This window comes from Lissotriton vulgaris, chromosome 3_1 (assembly GCF_964263255.1).
Source record: "Lissotriton vulgaris chromosome 3_1, aLisVul1.2, whole genome shotgun sequence".
NCBI classification, from domain to species: Eukaryota; Metazoa; Chordata; class Amphibia; order Caudata; family Salamandridae; genus Lissotriton; species Lissotriton vulgaris.
In genome coordinates, this window is record NC_141689.1 from 703,218,531 (window position 1) to 703,239,282 (window position 20,752).

General features: G+C 45.2%; 1 protein-coding gene across 1 annotated transcript in view; it reads left to right on the forward strand.

Annotated features, from left to right (window-relative positions):
* The window catches only part of MAN2A1 (mannosidase alpha class 2A member 1), a 1,326,430-nt gene that overhangs the window by 717,578 nt on the left and 588,100 nt on the right, over positions 1 to 20,752 (forward strand). The gene's annotated exons all lie outside the window — the stretch shown is intronic.

Consider the following 20,752-nt stretch of genomic DNA (forward strand, 5'->3'; position numbering starts at 1 on the left):
CTCAGTATCTGCCTGCTGATGGCAAACATTTTGTAAATACTGTACAGAATGGCCTGTTGACCCTTTGTCTGCCTCCTTATCAGTTATTCTTTTTTTCCATTCTCTCCTTGGCCCAGCAGGGCTCTGCTCTGGGCACTCTGAAGGGCTACCTTTCGACCCTGTCTGCTTTCTTTGGCTGCCAGATCAGCCATCACTCTTTAATTCACCTCTTGTACAGAAATTTCTGAAGGGGCTTACCCATATGCTCCCCCTTCTCCTTTCATTGCGCCTCAGTACGACCCTAATTTGGTCCTTACCTTTTTGATGTGTGCACCATTTGAGCCTCTGCTAAATTGTCCCCTCCGGATGCTCACTATCAAAACAGCCTTTTTAGTGGCAATAACTTCTGCAAGGCCCTGTCATCTCAGCCTCCTTACCTGACCATCTTTCCGGACCAAGTAGTGCTCCGCACTAGGGCTTCTTTTCTGTCTATGTTGGTAACACCTTTCCATCTGGGTCAATCTGTTACTTTGCCCACCTTCTATGCACCTCCGCATCCTTCCCAGGAAGAGGAGCTTCTCCACTGTCTGGACCTAAAAAGATTGTTATTGTTCTACCTTGACCACACTAAAGCGTTCAGGTTGAACAACCAACTCTTCATAGGGTTCGTTGGAGCAAAGAAGGGGTGAGCAGTTCAGAAGAGGACTATTTCACACTGGGTTATCCTCTGCATAAAAATATGTTACACCTTGGCGAAGAAACAACCTCCTGAAGACCTTAGGGCCCATTCGTCCAGGGCAAAGGCAACTACCACGGCTCTTCAGCGTGGTGTCCTGGTTAGTGACCTCTGCCAAGCAACCACGTGGGCATCCTTGCACATGTTTGTCAGACACTACTGACTGAATCCGCATGGAGGGCCTCTTTGACCGCTCTGTCTTGCAGGATTTCTTAGTCTGAAACTTTTCCGCTGTCCCACCTCCGGGGATGGTATAGCTTGGGAATCTGTTGAAAGGTAAGAAATTAGCGGCTAGATGTCTCTGTCAGATGGACAAGTTACTTACCTTTGATAAAGCCTTATTCGGTAGAGACATGATCTAGCCTCAATTCCTTACCGACCCACCCATCCTCCCCGCACTGCAGATTGGTTTGTGCCCGGGCTGTTTCCCTTTGAGTGCCCTAGTTGTTTTTTGACAACCCATGGTCAGTTACTTCATAGCTGTGCGCTTCCGGCATGGAAAGTCCTGAAAAGTACTGACGTCAGCGCGCCTGGGTGGCGCCTAGATAGATGACGCATACGTGACAACAAACCCAACACCCAAGATGTCGCACGGAGCCTACCGACACCACCTATCGAGAAGCAGGGGTACTGCTATCAAAAATCTTGCAGAGCCAGCCTGACAACTGGAAGTTAAAAGATCATCCTGATCTCGATGTTTTTCAAAAATTACTCACGCTCAACACTTTCTAAGGGGCGATGAAAAGAGGTGTTAAACCCACTCTCCAATATCGGAAGATGCAGTTTGGGTAACATTGTGCTGATGCACAGATTTCTCTAGCATGTTTTATCCTTGTACGTTTATGCCCACCAATCCTGAGTTTCTAAAACACTTGGATGCCTGTATGAACTTTTTAATTTGGGAGATAAAAGCTTGCAGAAGAGGGATACTGGTATTCTAAGCACCAAGACTTGAGGGATGGTTGGGCACTTCCAGACTTTAAATTCCATCTCTGGACCACAGGACATACATCTCATGAAGGGTGATGATTTATGTTTTTCTCTTTTCACTATCTACCTACCTAGTGAACAAGTATGTTTTGCGTCCATATGGGTCAAAAATGTTCTTCTTGCACATGGATCTAACTGACCTCCCTGGAGATCCATGATTGGGAAAATGAATTGTTTTTACTCTCAATAAACAGTTAATGATTGATTAAGATGATATATATTAGGACGGTATAGGCGATTTAGGAAGTAGGAGCCTTGTCCTTAATATTTGCTTGCAAAACAGGGCCTGTGTTTTAATCGGCTTAGTACTTACCATATTTTTATTATGGATTTTGTGTCTCAGTGGAATTGAGGAATTATGTTAATTACTGGTATCAGGGTCTATATCTTGATGAAAAAAAGTTAACACTGAATAAAGTAAGGCACGATTATTGATTTAACATAAGTGTACGTGATTTTCTAACAAAAGTTATATTGCACATGTTTGGGAAAATTGACACAATTAACATCAGCCATTACCAAACACTACTGTACACAAACACCTAAAGGCTAAAAGAAGATTCTTAAGGAGTGCCTCTCTCACAATAGACTTGGTTAACTATTGAGTAAACAAAATGTGGGAGTCTGGTTAGGCATGCACTATAAATCTACATAGTTACTGAAATGTTTTTAGTGTTTCACCACCCGCCATGATGTGCTCCAGGTAAAACTACTAGGTTTGCACTTTCCCTTGTGTATATAAGAAGATATACCATATGACTACACTATACAAAACCAACGTATAATAATGGGTAGTATTCCTTCCGGTCGATTGGTAGGTTCTAATCCCAACCACCATTCTAACCAGCAGTTAAGCTTACCTCTAACCTTTTCCAAAAGGTTAGGCAGGTCGTATTACTAGAATCACACACGTTGCAAAAGAAAAGAAATACTGAAATGCTAGTGATGTACTCCTGTACTGTGCAATAGAGAAATAATGCCATACATAGCGCCACAGTCATGTACTTTGCAATAGAAGGAATAATGCAATGCTGATCACTACCAGCACTCCCTTTGCAAAGGAAGAAACAAAGCAATACGTCACGCTACAATCATGTACTATGCAATAAAGAAATAATGCAATGCGCAACGTTACAATCATGTACTCTGCGAGGGAAAAATAACGCAGTGCGTAGCGCACCAAGCATGTAGTTTGTCAGGCACAATTAAGGTCCGGCGTCATACGACAGTTCTATAGTTCGTTAGCAGCAATAATGCAAAGTGTGATACAACAGTTAAGGTGCTCCTTTAATAGCTGCCCCCAATATGGATCAATGATGACACAAACATATTGCTTCTCACTCCGGCCCCAGTACTGCCCCTCCTTGGGCCCTCATATGCCTAGATCCCAGACGAAGCAACAGGCTTGCACAGCTGACAGAAGCGAGAGGCCGAGAGAGTGGCCCTGTGGGCCCTTACCCCACCCCAGGTGGTGATACACGTTACCTAGGGGAGCGCGACCCCTTCAGCGACTTAGGCCTTGATCCAGAACTCCGTCCATGGGCACGGCAAGCTCGGGCTGGCGGCACAGCTCCTCCTGGGCTGCCGGTCCGGGCCGCACCTGTTCCACTCCGAGGGCCAAATGATCAGGCCTTCCTTCCGGCGGTCTCAATGGACACTGAGACCCGCCCTCAGCACTGTGGGGTTCAAGACACAGCACAAAGCACAGTCTTCGTCAAGTAGGGGGACCCAGCGCCTCCAAGCACAGTACCAACAGCCTCTTCGTTGGTTAGAACAGCAAACTGCAGACCAGCCCCACATCCCGAAGCAAGGATTGATCTTTCTCCAGCTGTCTCTTCAGTTGCTCCTTCCTTAGCAGACGTTCTTCTTGACCACGAAATGGGTCCAAGCCTTTTTAGTCTCAATCCATTTCTGTTTTATTCCAACGTTCAGGGGTTTCAGCTCTCATAGTTATACTCCTTAATGTCTTTGCAGTTCGTTTGTGCTCAGGGGTCCCTGACCCCTCCCTAAATCAGTTCTGAGTGTTTCCCTCCCAGTGTCACCTTTCTCCCTTTGATACTGAGGGTCTGCATCCTTAAGCACTCAGCAAGAGATAAATCAATTGGTTTTTAGCACCAGCCCAGGCCTTTTCACCTCTCGGGCTTCTCCTCCCCCGACTCTCCTGATGCAGGGCAGCCTGGTGTCATCTCAACCCCTCCCTGGGTCAAGACCTCTCCCAGCTCCTCTCACCTCTCCGATTCAGCCGGACAATCCACATTCAGCTGAGACACACAGAAATGCTTAAAGCACAAAATTCAGCCACTTTCTAAAAGAGTGGTTTCTGAACAAACAGTGACAAAACCACCTTCACAGAAAGAAGTGTTGTGACAGTGTGAGTTCATACATACTAACCTTCACCTCTCCATTTTAACTAGGCGAACAAACAGAACACCCAGCCTCCCCCATTCTGTCCTATGGGCAGGATGGCCATTCAGCAGTGAAAAACTAAATGGAGTGTTTTTCACTGTCAGGACAGAACACACACCTTAGCATATGTCCTGCCTTTTACCCACACTGCACCCTGCCCTGGGGTTACTCGGGACCTATCACAGGGGTGCCCAATGTGTATTGTCAGGACAACATGCTAACTTAGCAAACTGCATGCAGGCCCTACACCGCAGACCTGAGTTCCCTTCTCTGCGCGCCTTTGCATTACTAGCCCTTGCACACATAGTGCACTTCAGGAGGGACTTTACTAGTAAGGCAAACATACCTATCATGGCCAACCAATTACCATTACACTTTACACAGGGAACACTTGTACTTTGACACTGATCAGCAGTGGCAAAGTACCCAAAGCATCTAAATTGGCACCTCTATGGGCCATATGTAGGTAGCTAATTGCCGGTCGGTAACGGCTGATAATCAGTAATTATCCCATTACCGACCGGTATTTAGCATTTTCTGATTTAGGAGGCAGGTTTTAAGGATTCAGTAATTTACAGATTCCTTATTTTAAGGAATCTGTAAAATACTGAATCCCTAAAAGCTACGTAGGAGGCACTCAAGTGAGTGCATTTTTGCATTCAGGATTTGTTATTTACCACCAACTACAAGTTGGTGATAAATACCGAATACCTTTGAAAAAGCAATAATTTGATTTTTTCAAGGTGCCATGTGGCAGACATGCCATTAGGGCATGTATGTGCTCCACATGTGCACTCCTGCACGATTCAGGGGTGCAACAGGGTGTCAACGTGACACCCTGCCACCCTTGAATATGCTCCCCCGAATCGGTAATAGTGAATGGCTTCCCATTCATTCCTATGGGCCTTCAGGCCCATAGGAATGAATGGGAATTACCAAATCGGTAAATACCGAATCGGTAATAACGAATATTACCGAATCAGTAAAATTTACCGAATTTTTACCTACATTCAATTTACCGATTCCAAAATACTGAATCAGTAAAATTCGTTTTTTAGGAATCCGTAAAATTAGATTACCTACATATGGCCATATGTCAGGAAAATGGTATAGGGGGAAAGCAAAAAGTTTAGGGAACTTTAGCCAAAAAGGCCAAGTCCTATAATCACCCAGCTTGTTCTGTACACCATTGTTTTTAAAATTCTTGGTTATCATCGTATCCATCTTACTTAACTTGTACTGAGCTTCCGCATGTGTCTAGATTAAAAACACCCTCCCATGCCTAATCTTCAAATTATGTAATCACTTGGCGAGTTGATTATACTAAGACAAAATCTTTTTACAGGTCATTTCTTAACCATTTTGTTTATATTAAATGAATAAGCAGTTGCAAAGGTTAGGTTATCATGATCAAAACTGGCATGAAATGAATATGCATGTGTCCCAACTACAAAAAAATAGGAAATTCTCAAATTCTATCAAACCTATATTGTAAAACTGTGCACGCAGTCATTGTTCCATGCAAATTCCTCCAACCATCACGTATCCCCAGTGTCTTAATTGGCTAAAGGAAGACCATATGACTTATGTGAATTGATGGTGGTCTCATGGTGATCTGTTAGTTCTGTTGAGATTTTAGTCCATTAATAGGTTAAAGGCTGTACAAGGAAGACAAGGCCCCTCCCACCATGCAAGCTCTAATATGTCTATAAATACTTAGGGATGTCAGTGTTTGACCCATGGATGTAACAAATGACTCTTTTCTTTCTCAGCCTGGACGTATTGTGTCCTTGGATCTAGTAATAAACCTCCCACCCCCAAAAAGAGATGAGTCGAGTGGCGACAGGCACTGCGAGGAGCTCCTTTTCCAATATTATCCTATTGTCTATATGAAATAAGTCTCCTGTAGAGTTAATAGTAACTGAAAGCATCTGACGATTGTCAAAAGATCATTGGCATTCGTCGCCAGAATAGGCACCATTTTTGGTTTCACTATTATCATGTTGTTACCACTTCCAGTGCCATTAGTTATTACCTTTGTGTCTGAAACCCTCATTCTGCCATTCCCTTCCAACGACATCACCCAAAGTAGCTGTCACTGATAGCCTCAAAAAATTTACCCATCTAACAACTCCCCGCCCTTCCAATGACATCACCCCAAGTAGCTGTCACTGATAGCCTCAAGAAATTTACCCATCTAACAACTCCCCGCTCCCTTCAGACCCTACCTTAGTAGAGCACCCCATCCTTAACTTAAAAGAATGTCCCCATAACCATTCTGTAGAACAAGCTACCCAAAGAAAGTGAAGAAAATAAAGCAGGAATAAAGCACACCCATAGCTTTCCTTCTCTAGCCTAAACAGCTGTAAAACCCTTAACAGTGGCATTATGTCAAGGTTTCAAAAACTAGGTAGGATCCAAAAGATCAAGAACTCCCAACACATAGAAACAAAGCTTGTAGGAGGCTGACTTAGTATATGGTGCACCTTGCACTAATACAGACAACCCTTATGGTGATTTTAGTGGTCCTAGGCAACCATGGAAAGTTCTCTAAGTGGTAGCTGTGTAGAGCAGTCTTCAGACTTAGTTCAGCTTGTTTAACCAGAACTAATCATATAGAGTAGGTTAAGCGAAGAAAAAGAACCACACAATGTAGTTATAAAAATAGTTCTATTTAATATACACTCACTAACACATTGGTATATCGCCTACCCGGAGATATCAACACAATACACACAATATTTGAAATGTAAAACAGGTAAGTAAGCACAAATACCAGGGGGAGACCAAACCATGTCCTAAAGAAGTGGAAGGTGAACTGCGACCGAAGTTGGGACTAGGACCAGATGACTTAAAAAAGCTGGGGACCCAAGGAACCCCCCAAAGTAAATACCCAGGAACCCCATTGAGGCTGTATGCAGAGTGGATACACAGCAGCGTACTCCATGCAAGTCAGTGGGAAAGTCGCGGTTGCAGTTTCTAAGCAGGACCGTTCCCAGTAGACCCTGAAGAAACCCCATGGAAGACAGGTGGTTGGAGAGTCAGCCCACCCGTGGATACCCCAGGAACCAGGATACCTACACCAGGGAAGCCGGGTGCATAGGTGCAAAGGGACTTCGGAAACCTCTGTAGACTACAATGGATGACTTCAGAAAAGATGATACTGGCGACGAAGGTGAAATAGTCTGGTGGAATCCAAGGATGGATTCTTGAAGAGGAGTACCTGCAAGCAGAGGGGACAGAGTGTATGCCACTCTGAAATGACCCGGAGGCACGGAAGACCAATGACCACTGATGACAGAAGATGCAGGAGTGATGATGGTGACCTTGTAGCTGCAGCTGTGAGGACCTGGTGACACTGTGGTAGGCCAGGAGACCCTCATGAGCTGTTCCACATCGGAAGTCAAGAACCAGGGGGTCGGTGTCCGGCAGGAAAACCAAAAAGCCTTGACAGCAGCAAAAGATGTGGTAAACAAAAAAAGGTGCACGGTTGGGACAGCAAGTTCCAAGAGACTCACCAAGTGCAGAACAGTCAGAGCAGGCCCGAGCAAGTAGTAGAGCCCACTGAAATCACAGAAGACCTTCAAGATTACCCAAAGGTCGAAGACACATGAGTTGCAAGAGGAACTCGAACAGCTCACCAAAGATGCAGGCCCGCAGTGCAGAGGATGAAGAGGACGTAGATAATGGCAGGAAGAGATGCTAGAGCTTCTTGTAGCCCAAAGATCTCTGGCGGACAGAGCCAACAAGCCTTGGCAACGGCAAGTCGACGCTGTACGCAAGGGTTCTGTTCAAGCGGTTCCCACAAGTGATATTGGGCTCACACTTCCTGAGAAGGCAGGACAGGCCTCAAGAGTTGCAGAACCACCACCTATGCAGCTGGGCCATTTGAAGTCCATGGACGTCAGGAGCAGCAGACCGCTCAGCTTTGTTGTGGTACCCTCAGATGCAGTAGAGTGACTCCTTCACTCCAAGTGAGATTACTTTGGGTGTCCTTGATACCCACTGGCCTGGAGAGGAAGCTGGATGGAGCACAGGCACAGACGACGTAAAAAGCTAGCAGGACAATGAGACCAGGAGCAGCAGGAGTCCTCCTTGATGTATTCTCGGTGCCAGAAGACGTCCAAGGTGCCAGAATAGTTGAAGTTGAAGTGGTTTCAGGTTTGAATCTTCTCCCACAACGAATCTGAAGAGGCACCCTCCAGTAAGCCTTTACGTATGCTAGGGAAAGGGTTGGGACGCTTCAAGGATCCCTTTCAGAGGAGGGGCTGGACAGATGGGAGAATATTCCCATGTCCTTTGTCCATTTTAGTGCCATAGCAGGATCTAATGGCTCCCTGAACTGGCTATGACTGCAGTATGCCAGCAGGCCACCAAATGTGCCATTTAAAGCAGTCTGGGGGCGCTAGCAAGTGCCCCCACCCCAGCCCAATACACCAAGTCCTGTCTGTGAGGTGGTCAGACTTTCTTGTGGAAGAAAACCCATAGTTCTGCCTGCCCCTGTTCGAGCTCAGCAGCAGTAGGGCAGAAGCGTGTTTGTCGTAGGCAGAGGCGCAAATAGAGGTAAATATTGGTGGTGGCTACTAAAAATTTCGGGGTTGGGGGCTGATTCTTCCAGCAATGTGCGGAGTGGAGATGCAGGGGCTCTAAGAAGGGGTGAAAACACAACAAAGCCTCGTTAGCAAGTAAATGGTATTTTAAAGACCTGTGAAGTACTCAAGTGCGGCTGTGTGTGTGCCCGGGACACTGTCTCAGTCGGGCTGACCCCTAGGATTGGAGGGCTGAAGCCCTTTGAGCCCAATGGGCCTTGCGCTCCTAGTAGTCGGCAGCAGCACTAGCATTCTGTTGGACCCTAAAAGGCTTGTACAGGGAATACAGGGAGGCACTCTAGCTGTATGTATTAAATGGCTGACCACACTTGCAAAGCCTGAAGAATTGACTTTGGGGTTTGTAGAGGGGCCCTGCTCATGCAGGGGCACCCTCACACTTGTAACCAAGCACCCTGCTCTTAGGACTGAAAAGGCTGCCTTAAGGGTGACTTATCGGTTTTACGTGCAGTGACCTCAGATATAAGGACACTTATATCTGATGTAAGTGGTGCTAGCACCAACTTACACATGCTGCAATGGCAGGCCTGTAGTCACAGTTTGGGTGGCTTCCCATTGGTGGCCTAATACATGCTGCACCCCGTGGGAGACCCCCGGTGTACCTATGCCCTGAGTACCTTAGTGCCATATACTAGAGACTTACATGGGTACACCAGTAGCCAATTGGGAAGGTACCAAAGTACTTAGCATGTCATATTTAGGGAGGAAGCACAGTGTATGGGGTCCTGATTAGCCGGATCCCAATCAGACTAGTCCGGAAACAGAATAACTCCAGCAAAAAGTGGGGGTAACTACAAAAGCAGATCCTACTTTCCTAGAAAGCTGAATAGCACATTCATCAAATGTCAGAACAGGGATGGATTGAAAATCAGGTATTGATGCCACTATAACCTTCCCTTTCTGTCCAAGTATCAAAATCACTAATGTTCGCCGTGGATGACCTTCGAATTGGGTCGCTCCTGTAGAAATACCTTTCATCCCAGAGCCTTGATAGGGTCAGCGAACCACCTAAGATGCCAGTGGTTTGTTAAAGTATGATTGGGAAAGTCACCCATGTGTGAGACAGGCTAACCAGGTAGAGTGTTCCCATATGAAAATTTGTTTGTTGCATATGAAAAAATAGTAGAGACTTAGGGGCACATGCATCAACCTATTTAGGAAGTGCAAACGGTGCGAATCGGTAAATTCGGCCGTTTGCGCTTCCTAAATACGTTTTTGGGATGCATGAAACAATTTTTCTAAATTCGCTTTTTTTTGCATTTCCTAAAAATGCAAATGCATTTAAGGAATCGCATTTGTGCGATTCCTTAAATGCAATGCATCAATTTTTTTTAAAATGCGAATTTTGAAATAGGAAGTGCAAATTAACACGAGGTTGACCCTCGTGTTAATTTGCGAAATTCTTTAAAAAAGCACAAAAATGCATTTTGGAAAGTGTCATGTTACAGACACACATGTCCTTAGGACATGTGTGTGTGAAACATGCACTTTAAAATACATTTCAGGGGTGCAGGGTGGGGTCCTTTGGACCCCCCTCTGCACCCTTGCAATGCATCAACAAATTGCGAATTCCAAAAAATAGAAATGCAAAACGGCATTGATTGCTATGGGCCTCTAGGCCCATAGGAATCAATGTAATGCCATTCCTTAATTGCGATTCGCAATTAAGGAATCGCAAATTCCGAAAATTAAGAAATCCTAAAAAAATGTAGGATTTCTTGATGCATAGGATTTTGCAATTCCTAAATTGCGATTCCTTAATTTTCGCAATTTAGGAAATGCAAATTCCTACAATGGTGCATGTGCCCCTTAGTTTAGTTTGAAGGGGGTACAATAGAAAACAATTGTGTTGCATCTTGTACTCCCTATCTAGTTGTTTCTTAATGGAAATTCCTGTTGAAATACTGTCACAAGAAAAGTCTTAGGATAATATCCCTCTACCCCTTCTGCCAGGTTGGTCAGACATATTCTTATGTTGCTGATCTTCTAATGCCTCCAGCTTGGTAACATACTGATACCAGGGTGTCCTTTTCTGGATGTAGCTTTATATTTAGCAGAGATCTACTCAGTAGCTCCTAAATTAGGACTCATCTGCTATTTGAGTAACTTGATTTACATTTACAGTGATCAGTCTCAACGTCTCAAGTTTTCTTCCTGTTAAAAAAAAAGAATAATCTTTATAAAAATTATTTTTGTTCTTTTTCTTACTATTTTTCCTTTCCCTTTCTCTTTTACACTCCGATTATATGTTTGATTGTGAGTTCTATACTGTCTGCAAAAAAATATCAGCCTCTGTAGAACTGAGGCAGGCCAGGGCATTCTGCAAAGGCTGTTTATACACAGCAGTTCTTTATATTATGCTGCTGAAGTGATGCAATAAACACATTTATAATGTGCACAGCGCAGTTGGATAAGGCTGTTATATGCTTAACAATGTATTCTAGTGACTCCAAATGAGGCCTACATTTTGAAAGTTGTCTGTGAGTGACATTGCTTGAATGGCCAATGAGCCAGGAAACCAGAATAATGTTTTATATATATATATATATATATATATATATATATATATATATATATGTATATATATATATATATATATGTTTTAGTTCAAACATTAAACAAATAAGTCATTTATGCCACTTGACAACCCCCCCCCCCCCCCCCCCCTCACCCCCAAGAGCACATAGACATGTCTGCAGTTGTCACCTCAGTCATGGCGTATGTCTATGTGTTCTGGGGGGGTCAAGTGGCATAAATGACTTTATTATTTATTTTCTGCGTGGGGTACTGGCCAAAATCCCGGCGTCGTCCGCATAGAGCAGAGCGGGAATCGGATGTTTTCTTACTTGCGGTAGATCCTGGCCCCCCCTCAACATGGCCACCTCCAGACCTCTTGTATACAGTGAAAACAGAAAGGGGGCCAGGACACAACCGTGACAGATTCCACGCTCTACCCCGAACGACGCAGATAATTCGCCTTTTACACCATATCGTACTCTCGCAGAGGCTCTTGAGTATAACTCCCTTAGAAGGTCTACTAGAGGAGCATCAACTCCCATTTGTGTCAGGATAGTCCAGAGCTTTGTGTGATAGACACAATCAAAAGCAGCGGACAGGTCAACGTAAACCATGTATAGCTTGCCCCGCTTTACATGAACATATTTTCCCAGCAACATTGATAAGTTCAGGGCTTGTTCGGTAGTACCAAAGCCCTCTCGAAACCCGAATTGGAGGTCGGAGAGTACCTCGCCGTCGCCCGCCCACTGCTAGAGACGCTCAAGCACAATTCTGCCCACTAACTTGCCCAGCGAATCCAGCAGTGAGATCAGGCGGTAGCAGGATACCTCCTGCTGGTTACCTTTTTGAAATATTGGAACCATGATGGATTTGGTCCAAGAATCCAACAGGCCCTTTATCATTACTGCCTTAAACACCCTGGTCAATATTTGGGCCCACAGTTCCGTGTTGTGTTTAAATAGGTCTACAGGAACCCCATCGGGTCCTGGAGCCTTCCCATTTTTGCTGGCACTTAACGCCTGAAGCACCTCAGGAATATCAAATTCCAGCAAAATGGGGTACGGCACCTCAGAGGGGCTATCAACAGGAGCCACAACGGACCCTGTTGAAGTAGAGCCTATCTGGAATATAGCGGAGAAGTGAGCCACCCAGACTGATTCCTCAATGGCTACCTCTATTTTAGGGAGATTTTTTTCATCTGCTAGAAAAGGGGATTTTACCACTCTCCAGAAAGCCGGGCTATTTTTTTCTATAGAGCTTTTGTGGAGTTGATCCCAAAGGGCTTGTTTTAAATCGCCCTTCCTCTTCTTTCGCACAATATTGTACTCTTTTCTAAGCTTACTGATTTCCTGTTGGTCTCTCTTAGTTTTATTTAATGCTGTTTTTAATTTTGTGTGGGCTACAGTACAGCTATGATTGAACCACCCTACCTTTCGGGGTCGATCTTTATGTTTTTTTACTGTCAGTTGTTCGTTAATTTTTGCTAGAATTACAGCAAAGTTGCTTAGAACTTCCTCCTCTGAGGCTGCTAGGTCTAAGCACCTAAGGAATGATGGTAAGGCTGCTTTTATCACCTTTTCAGTAGTTTCCCTAGGGTCTACCTTCTCCCATTTTAGGGAATATCCGTTTGTCCTATCTAGATGCAGATTGTTCTGACTTAGCACACTTAATATAGTCAGTGAGTGTGCGTGAGATGTAGTTCTAAGCTGAGGGCAGAGTGGTCACTTAGTGTGTTGACTAAGAGTTCGAAGTTATCGACTCTATTTGCCAAGATGTTCGATTTTAAAACGTAGTCAACTGTTGTTTCGTGGCCCCTCCCTAGAAATGTCGGTTCAAACCGATGTGAGGTCGGATCTACTTTATTAGCTATAATGAGCCCCATTGCTGAGAGGGTTTCATTCAGGCACAGCCCTATATTGGAGTGATTAAAATGAACTATGGGGCATCATGTTCATCCACCAACCCACAGAGATTACTACTACTGCGTAAGCATGGATGGAGGTTAAAATCCCCACCCCATATAATGCTTACAATTGATGACTTATTCTTTTAATGTTGGAAGACTAACACATTTCATGAATGCGCTATGTGGAGTCTCATAAAAAGCTCTTTCTTTATCCTGTTAATTCAGCCACTTTCTAAAAGAGTGGTTTCTGAACAAACAGTGACAAAACCACCTTCACAGAAAGAAGTGTTGTGACAGTGTGAGTTAATACATACTAACCTTCACCTCTCCATTTTAACTAGGCGAACAAACACAACACCCAGCCTCCCCCATTCTGTCCTATGGGCAGGATGGCCATTCAGCAGTGAAAAACTAAATGGAGTGTTTGTCACTGTCAGAACAGAACACACACCTTAGCATATGTCCTGCCTTTTACCCACACTGCACCCTGCCCTGGGGTTACTCTGGACCTATCACAGGGGTGCCCAATGTGTATTGTCAGGACAACATGCTAACTTAGCAAACTGCATGCAGGCCCTACACCGCAGACCTGAGTTCCCTTCTCTGCGCGCCTTTGCATTACTAGCCCTTGCACACATAGTGCACTTCAGGAGGGACTTTACTAGTAAGGCAAACATACCAATCATGGCCAACCAATTACCATTACACTTTACACAGGGAACACTTGTACTTTGACACTGATCAGCAGTGGCAAAGTACCCAAAGCATCTAAATTGGCACCTCTATGGGCCATATGTAGGTAGCTAATTGCCGGTCGGTAACGGCTGATAATCGATAATTATCCCATTACCGACCAGTATTTAAAATTTACTGATGTAGGAGGCAGGTTTTAAGGATTCAGTAATTTACTGATTCCTTATTTTAAGGAATCTGTAAAATACTGAATCCCTAAAAGCTACGTAGGAGGCACTCAAGTGAGTGCATTTTTGCATTCAGGATTTGTTATTTACCACCAACTACAAGTTGGTGATAAATACCGAATACCTTTGAAAAAGCAATAATTTGATTTTTTCAAGGTGCCATGTGGCAGACATGCCATTAGGGCATGTATGTGTTCCACATGTGCACTCCTGCACGATTCAGGGGTGCAACAGGGTGTCAACGTGACACCCTGCCACCCTTGAATATGCTCCCCCGAATCGGTAATAGTGAATGGCTTCCCATTCATTCCTATGGGCCTTCAGGCCCATAAGAATGAATGGGAATTACCAAATCGGTAAATACCGAATCGGTAATAACAAATATTACTGAATCAGTAAAATTTACCGAATTTTTACCTACATTCAATTTACCGATTCCAAAATACTGAATCAGTAAAATTCGTTTTTTAGGAATCCGTAAAATTAGATTACCTACATATGGTCATATGTCAGGAAAATGGTATAGGGGGAAAGCAAAAAGTTTAGGGAACTTTAGCCAAAAAGGCCAAGTCCTATAATCACCCAGCTTGTTCTGTACACCATTGTTTTTAAAATTCTTGGTTATCATCGTATCCATCTTACTTAACTTGTACTGAGCTTCCGCATGTGTCTAGATTAAAAACACCCTCCCATGCCTAATCTTCAAATTATGTAATCACTTGGCGAGTTGATTATACTAAGACAAAATCTTTTTGCAGGTCATTTCTTAACCATTTTTTTATATTAAATGAATAAGCAGTTGCAAAGGTTAGGTTATCATGATCAAAACTGGCATGAAATGAATATGCATGTGTCCCAACTACAAAAAAATAGGAAATTCTCAAATTCTATCAAACCTATATTGTAAAACTGTGCACGCAGTCATTGTTCCATGCAAATTCCTCCAACCATCACGTATCCCCAGTGTCTTAATTGGCTAAAGGAAGACCATATGACTTATGTGAATTGATAGTGGTCTCATGGTGATCTGTTAGTTCTGTCGAGATTTTAGTCCATTAATAGGTTAAAGGCTGTACAAGGAAGACAAGGCCCCTCCCACCATGCAAGCTCTAATATGTCTATAAATACTTAGGGATGTCAGTATTTGACCCTTGGATGTAACAAATGACTCTTTTCTTTCTCAGCCTGGACGTATTGTGTCCTTGGATCTAGTAATAAACCTCCCACCCCCAAAAAGAGATGAGTCGAGTGGCGACAGGCACTGCGAGGAGCTCCTTTTCCAATATTATCCTATTGTCTATATGAAATAAGTCTCCTGTAGAGTTAATAGTAACTGAAAGCATCTGACGCTTGTCAAAAGATCATTGGCATTCGTCGCCAGAATAGGCACCATTTTTGGTTTCACTATTATCATGTTGTTACCACTTCCAGTGCCATTAGTTATTACCTTTGTGTCTGAAACCCTCATTCTGCCATTCCCTTCCAACGACATCACCCCAAGTAGCTGTCACTGATAGCCTCAAAAAATTTTCCCATCTAACAACTCTCCACCCTTCCAATGACATCACCCCAAGTAGCTGTCACTGATAGCCTCAAGAAATTTACCCATCTAACAACTCCCCACTCCCTTCAGACCCTACCTTAGTAGAGCACCCCATCCTTAACTTAAAAAAATGTCCCCATAACCATTCTGTAGAACAAGCTACCCAAAGAAAGTGAAGAAAATAAAGCAGGAATAAAGCACACCCATAGCTTTCCTTCTTTAGCCTAAACAGCTGTAAAACCCATAACAGTGGCATTATGTCAAGGTTTCAAAAACTAGGTAGGAGCCAAAAGAACAAGAACTCCCAACAGATAGAAACAAAGCTTGTAGGAGGCTGACTTAGTATATGGTGCACCTTGCACTAATACAGACAACCCTTATGGTAATTTTAGTGGTCCTAGGCAACCATGGAAAGTTCTCTAAGTGGTAGCTGTGTAGAGCAGTCTTCAGACTTAGTCCAGCTTGTTTTACCAGAACTAATCATATAGAGTAGGTTAAACTAAGAAAAAGAACCACACAATGTCGTTATAAAAATAGTTCTATTTATTATACACTCACTAATGTCATGGTCCTTTCCTCTCCGAATTCCCTAACATGGATCTTAGTACATCTTTGGAGCTTTTGTCAGGCTTGAAATCCGGCTCTCCTTTAGATCCATGTCCGGCTAAATATTTGGGGAAAGTGGCATCCGCCATTAACATCTTGGTGAACCCCCTGCTGAATACATCTTTGTTGACAGGGGTGGTGCCGCAGACATGGAAGCGTGCCATGATTCTACCTCTGCTCAAGAAACCCACCTTGGACCCCCTCATCCATGCCAATTACAGGCCAATCTCCCTTCTCCCTGCTCTGGCGAAAGTGGCCGAGCGATACGTGCACAGGACAATTTCCAGTTTCATCGAAGGGAACGACCTGTTGCACGCCTCGCAGTCCGGCTTCCGTGCTAATTTTAGCACGGAGTCGGCCCTGCTTGAGATCACCGATGCCATCAGGGAAGTACTCGACTCTGGGGGAAAGGCCGTGTTAGTCATGCTTGACTTGTCGGCGGCTTTCGACACCGTTCCTCATGAGGTCCTCCTTGCAAGACTCTGGGAGTGTGGCCTTCGCGGAACGGTGTGGAATTGGCTAAAGTCTTTTCTGGCCGACCGCCGACAAACGATCTGGGCGCCTCCCTTTTCCGCTGATATGGCTCCGCTAGAGGTGGGAGTCCCACAGGGCTCCATTCTCAGCCCTATGCTGTTTAACATCTTTATGGCCCCTCTAGCGGAAGTCGCGGAATCATTTGGCGCCCAGATCGTGTCATATGCTGATGATACCCAACTCCTGTTCACATGTGATAAGGGTGGGCTTTTCAATGGCAGACAGATCAGGGATTGCCTTGGTGCGGTGTTTGAGTGGTTTAGATGTCATGGCTTAAAATGCAACTCAGACAAGTCAGAGCTTCTCTTTTTCGGTTGCGCCCCTGAACCTGATTGGAAATCTTGGTGGCCACAAGATATGTTTCCTCCTGACAAGGTCTCTTTTAAGGCCAAGAATTTGGGAGTGATAGTAGATTGTGAACTATCCTTTAGACCTCACATCCTGTCTCTTGTTGGGAAATGCTTCGGCATTTTACGGGTGTTGAGGAAATTTCTTCCTCTACTCTCACTTAACCACAGGAAAACAGTTGTTCAGGCATTAATCGGTTCACGACTGGACTACGCAAACGTTCTCTTTTTGGGTCTTCCAAAATATCTTATGACCCGTTTGCAAGTTGTCCAGAACTCGGCAGCCCGTACCATCTTTGGACTCCCGAGGAGAGCTGGTGCCTCTATCTTACTGAACACTCTTCATTGGCTACCCATCGCTAAGCGAATTACTTTCAAATGCCTGACTGTGGCCTTTAAGGCCCTTCATGGTATTGGCCCCAAGTACATCGGGAAACGTCTTTCCCGGTATGCACCGAGCAGGACTCTCAGGTCATCTGGTCTGTCTATGATGACTGTTCCTGTAATTCGTCGCGCACGATTGGGAGGTCGGTCTTTCCGCTATTTAACACCTAAAGTTTGGAACAACCTACCACTGTCCTTGAGACAGGCTCCCTGTCTTCTTGCCTTTAGAAAGGACCTGAAAACATGGCTTTTCATGAAATAGACCCTTTTCTTTCTCTGTTTTTTTCTGTTGTGTGACTGCCGTTTTATGCTGTTATTCTTTGCTAAAGCGCCGGGATGCTCCCTGGAGTAGCCGTGCGCTATAAAAGAAATAAAGTAACATAACATAACATAACATAACATAACTAACACATTGGTATATCTCCTACCCGGAGATATCAACACAATACACACAATATTTGAAATGTAAAACAGGTAAGTAAGCACAAATACCAGGGGGAGACCAAACCATGTCCTAAAGAAGTGGAAGGTGAACTGCGACCGAAGTTGGGACTAGGACCAGATGACTTAAAAAAGCTGGGGACCCAAGGAACCCCCCAAAGTAAATACCCAGGAACCCCATTGAGGCTGTGTGCAGAGTGGAAACACAGCAGCGTACTCCATGCAAGTCAGTGGGAAAGTCGCGGTTGCAGTTTCTAAGCAGGACCGTTCCCAGTAGACCCTGAAGAAACCCCATGGAAGACAGGTGGTTGGAGAGTCAGCCCACCCGTGGATACCCCAGGAACCAGGATACCTACACCAGGGAAGCCGGGTGCATAGGTGCAAAGGGACTTCGGAAACCTCTGTAGACTACAATGGATGACTTCAGAAAAGATGATACTGGCGACGAAGGTGAAATAGTCTGGTGGAATCCAAGGATGGATTCTTGAAGAGGAGTACCTGCAAGCAGAGGGGACAGAGTGTATGCCACTCTGAAATGACCCGGAGGAACGGAAGACCAATGACCACTGATGACAGAAGATGCAGGAGTGATGATGGTGACCTTGTAGCTGCAGCTGTGAGGACCTGGTGACACTGTGGTAGGCCAGGAGACCCTCATGAGCTGTTCCACATCGGAAGTCAAGAACCAGGGGGTCGGTGTCCGGCAGGAAAACCAAAAAGCCTTGACAGCAGCAAAAGATGTGGTAAACAAAAAAAGGTGCACGGTTGGGACAGCAAGTTCCAAGAGACTCACCAAGTGCAGAACAGTCAGAGCAGGCCCGAGCAAGTAGTAGAGCCCACTGAAATCACAGAAGACCTTCAAGATTACCCAAAGGTCGAAGACACATGAGTTGCAAGAGGAACTCGAACAGCTCACCAAAGATGCAGGCCCGCAGTGCAGAGGATGAAGAGGACGTAGATAATGGCAGGAAGAGATGCTAGAGCTTCTTGTAGCCCAAAGATCTCTGGCGGACAGAGCCAACAAGCCTTGGCAACGGCAAGTCGACGCTGTACGCAAGGGTTCTGTTCAAGCGGTTCCCACAAGTGATATTGGGCTCACACTTCCTGAGAAGGCAGGACAGGCCTCAAGAGTTGCAGAACCACCACCTATGCAGCTGGGCCATTTGAAGGCCATGGACGTCAGGAGCAGCAGACTGCTCAGCTTTGTTGTGGTACCCTCAGATGCAGTAGAGTGACTCCTTCACTCCAAGTGAGATTACTTTGGGTGTCCTTGATACCCACTGGCCTGGAGAGGAAGCTGGATGGAGCACAGGCACAGACGACGTAAAAAGCTAGCAGGACAATGAGACCAGGAGCAGCAGGAGTCCTCCTTGATGTATTCTCGGTGCCAGAAGACGTCCAAGGTGCCAGAATAGTTGAAGTTGAAGTGGTTTCAGGTTTGAATCCTCTCCCACAACGAATCTGAAGAGGCACCCACAAGTAAGCCTTTACGTATGCTAGGGAAAGGGTTGGGACGATTCAAGGATCCCTTTCAGAGGAGGGGCTGGACAGATGGGAGGATATTCCCATGTCCTTTGTCCATTTTAGTGCCAGAGCAGGATCCAATGGCTCCCTGAACTGGCTATGACTGCAGTATGCCAGCAGGGCGCCAAATGTGCCATTTAAAGCAGTCTGGGGGCGCTAGCAAGTGCCCCCACCCCAGCCCAATACACCAAGTCCTGTCTGTGAGGTGGTCAGACTTTCTTGTGGAAGAAAACCCATAGTTCTGCCTGCCCCTGTTCGAGCTCAGCAGCAGTTGGGCAGAAGCGTGTTTGTCGTAGGCAGAGGCGCAAATAGAGGTAAATATTGGTGGTGGCTACTAAAAATTTCGGGGTTGGGGGCTGATTCTTCCAGCAATGTGCGGAGTGAAGATGCAGGGGCTCTAAGAAGGGGTGAAAACACAACAAAGCCTCGTTAGCAAGTAAATGGTATTTTAAAGACCTGTGAAGTACTCAGGTGCGGCTGTGTGTGTGCCCGGGACGCTGTCTCAGTCGGGCTGACACACAGGATTGGAGGGCTGAAGCCCTTTGAGCCCAATGGGCCTTGCGCTCCTAGTAATCGGCAGCAGCACTAGCATTCTGTTGGACCCTAAAAGGCTTGTACGGGGAATACAGGGAGGCACTCTAGCTGTATGTATTAAATGGCTGACCACACTTGCAAAGCCTGAAGAATTGACTTTGGGGTTTGTAGAGGGGCCCTGCTCATGCAGGGGCACCCTCACACTTGTAACCAAGCACCCTGCTCTTAGGACTGAAAAGGCTGCCTTAAGGGTGACTTATCGGTTTTACGTGCAGTGACCTCAGATATAAGGACACTTATATCTGATGTAAGTGGTGCTAGCACCAACTTACACATGCTGCAATGGCAGGCCTGTAGTCACAGTTTGGGTGGCTTCCCATTGGTGGCCTAATACATGCTGCACCCCGTGGGAGACCCCCGGTGTACCTATGCCCTGAGTACCTTAGTGCCATATACTAGAGACTTACATGGGTACACCAGTAGCCAATTGGGAAGGTACCAAAGTACTTAGCATGTCATATTTAGGGAGGAAGCACAGTGTATGGGGTCCTGATTAGCAGGATCCCAATCAGACTAGTCCGGAAACAGAATAACTCCAGCAAAAAGTGGGGGTAACTACGAAAGCAGATCCTACTTTCCTAGAAAGCTGAATAGCACATTCATCAAATGTCAGAACAGGGATGGATTGAAAATCAGGTATTGATGCCACTATAACCTTCCCTTTCTGTCCAAGTATCAAAATCACTAATGTTCGCCGTGGATGACCTTCGAATTGGGT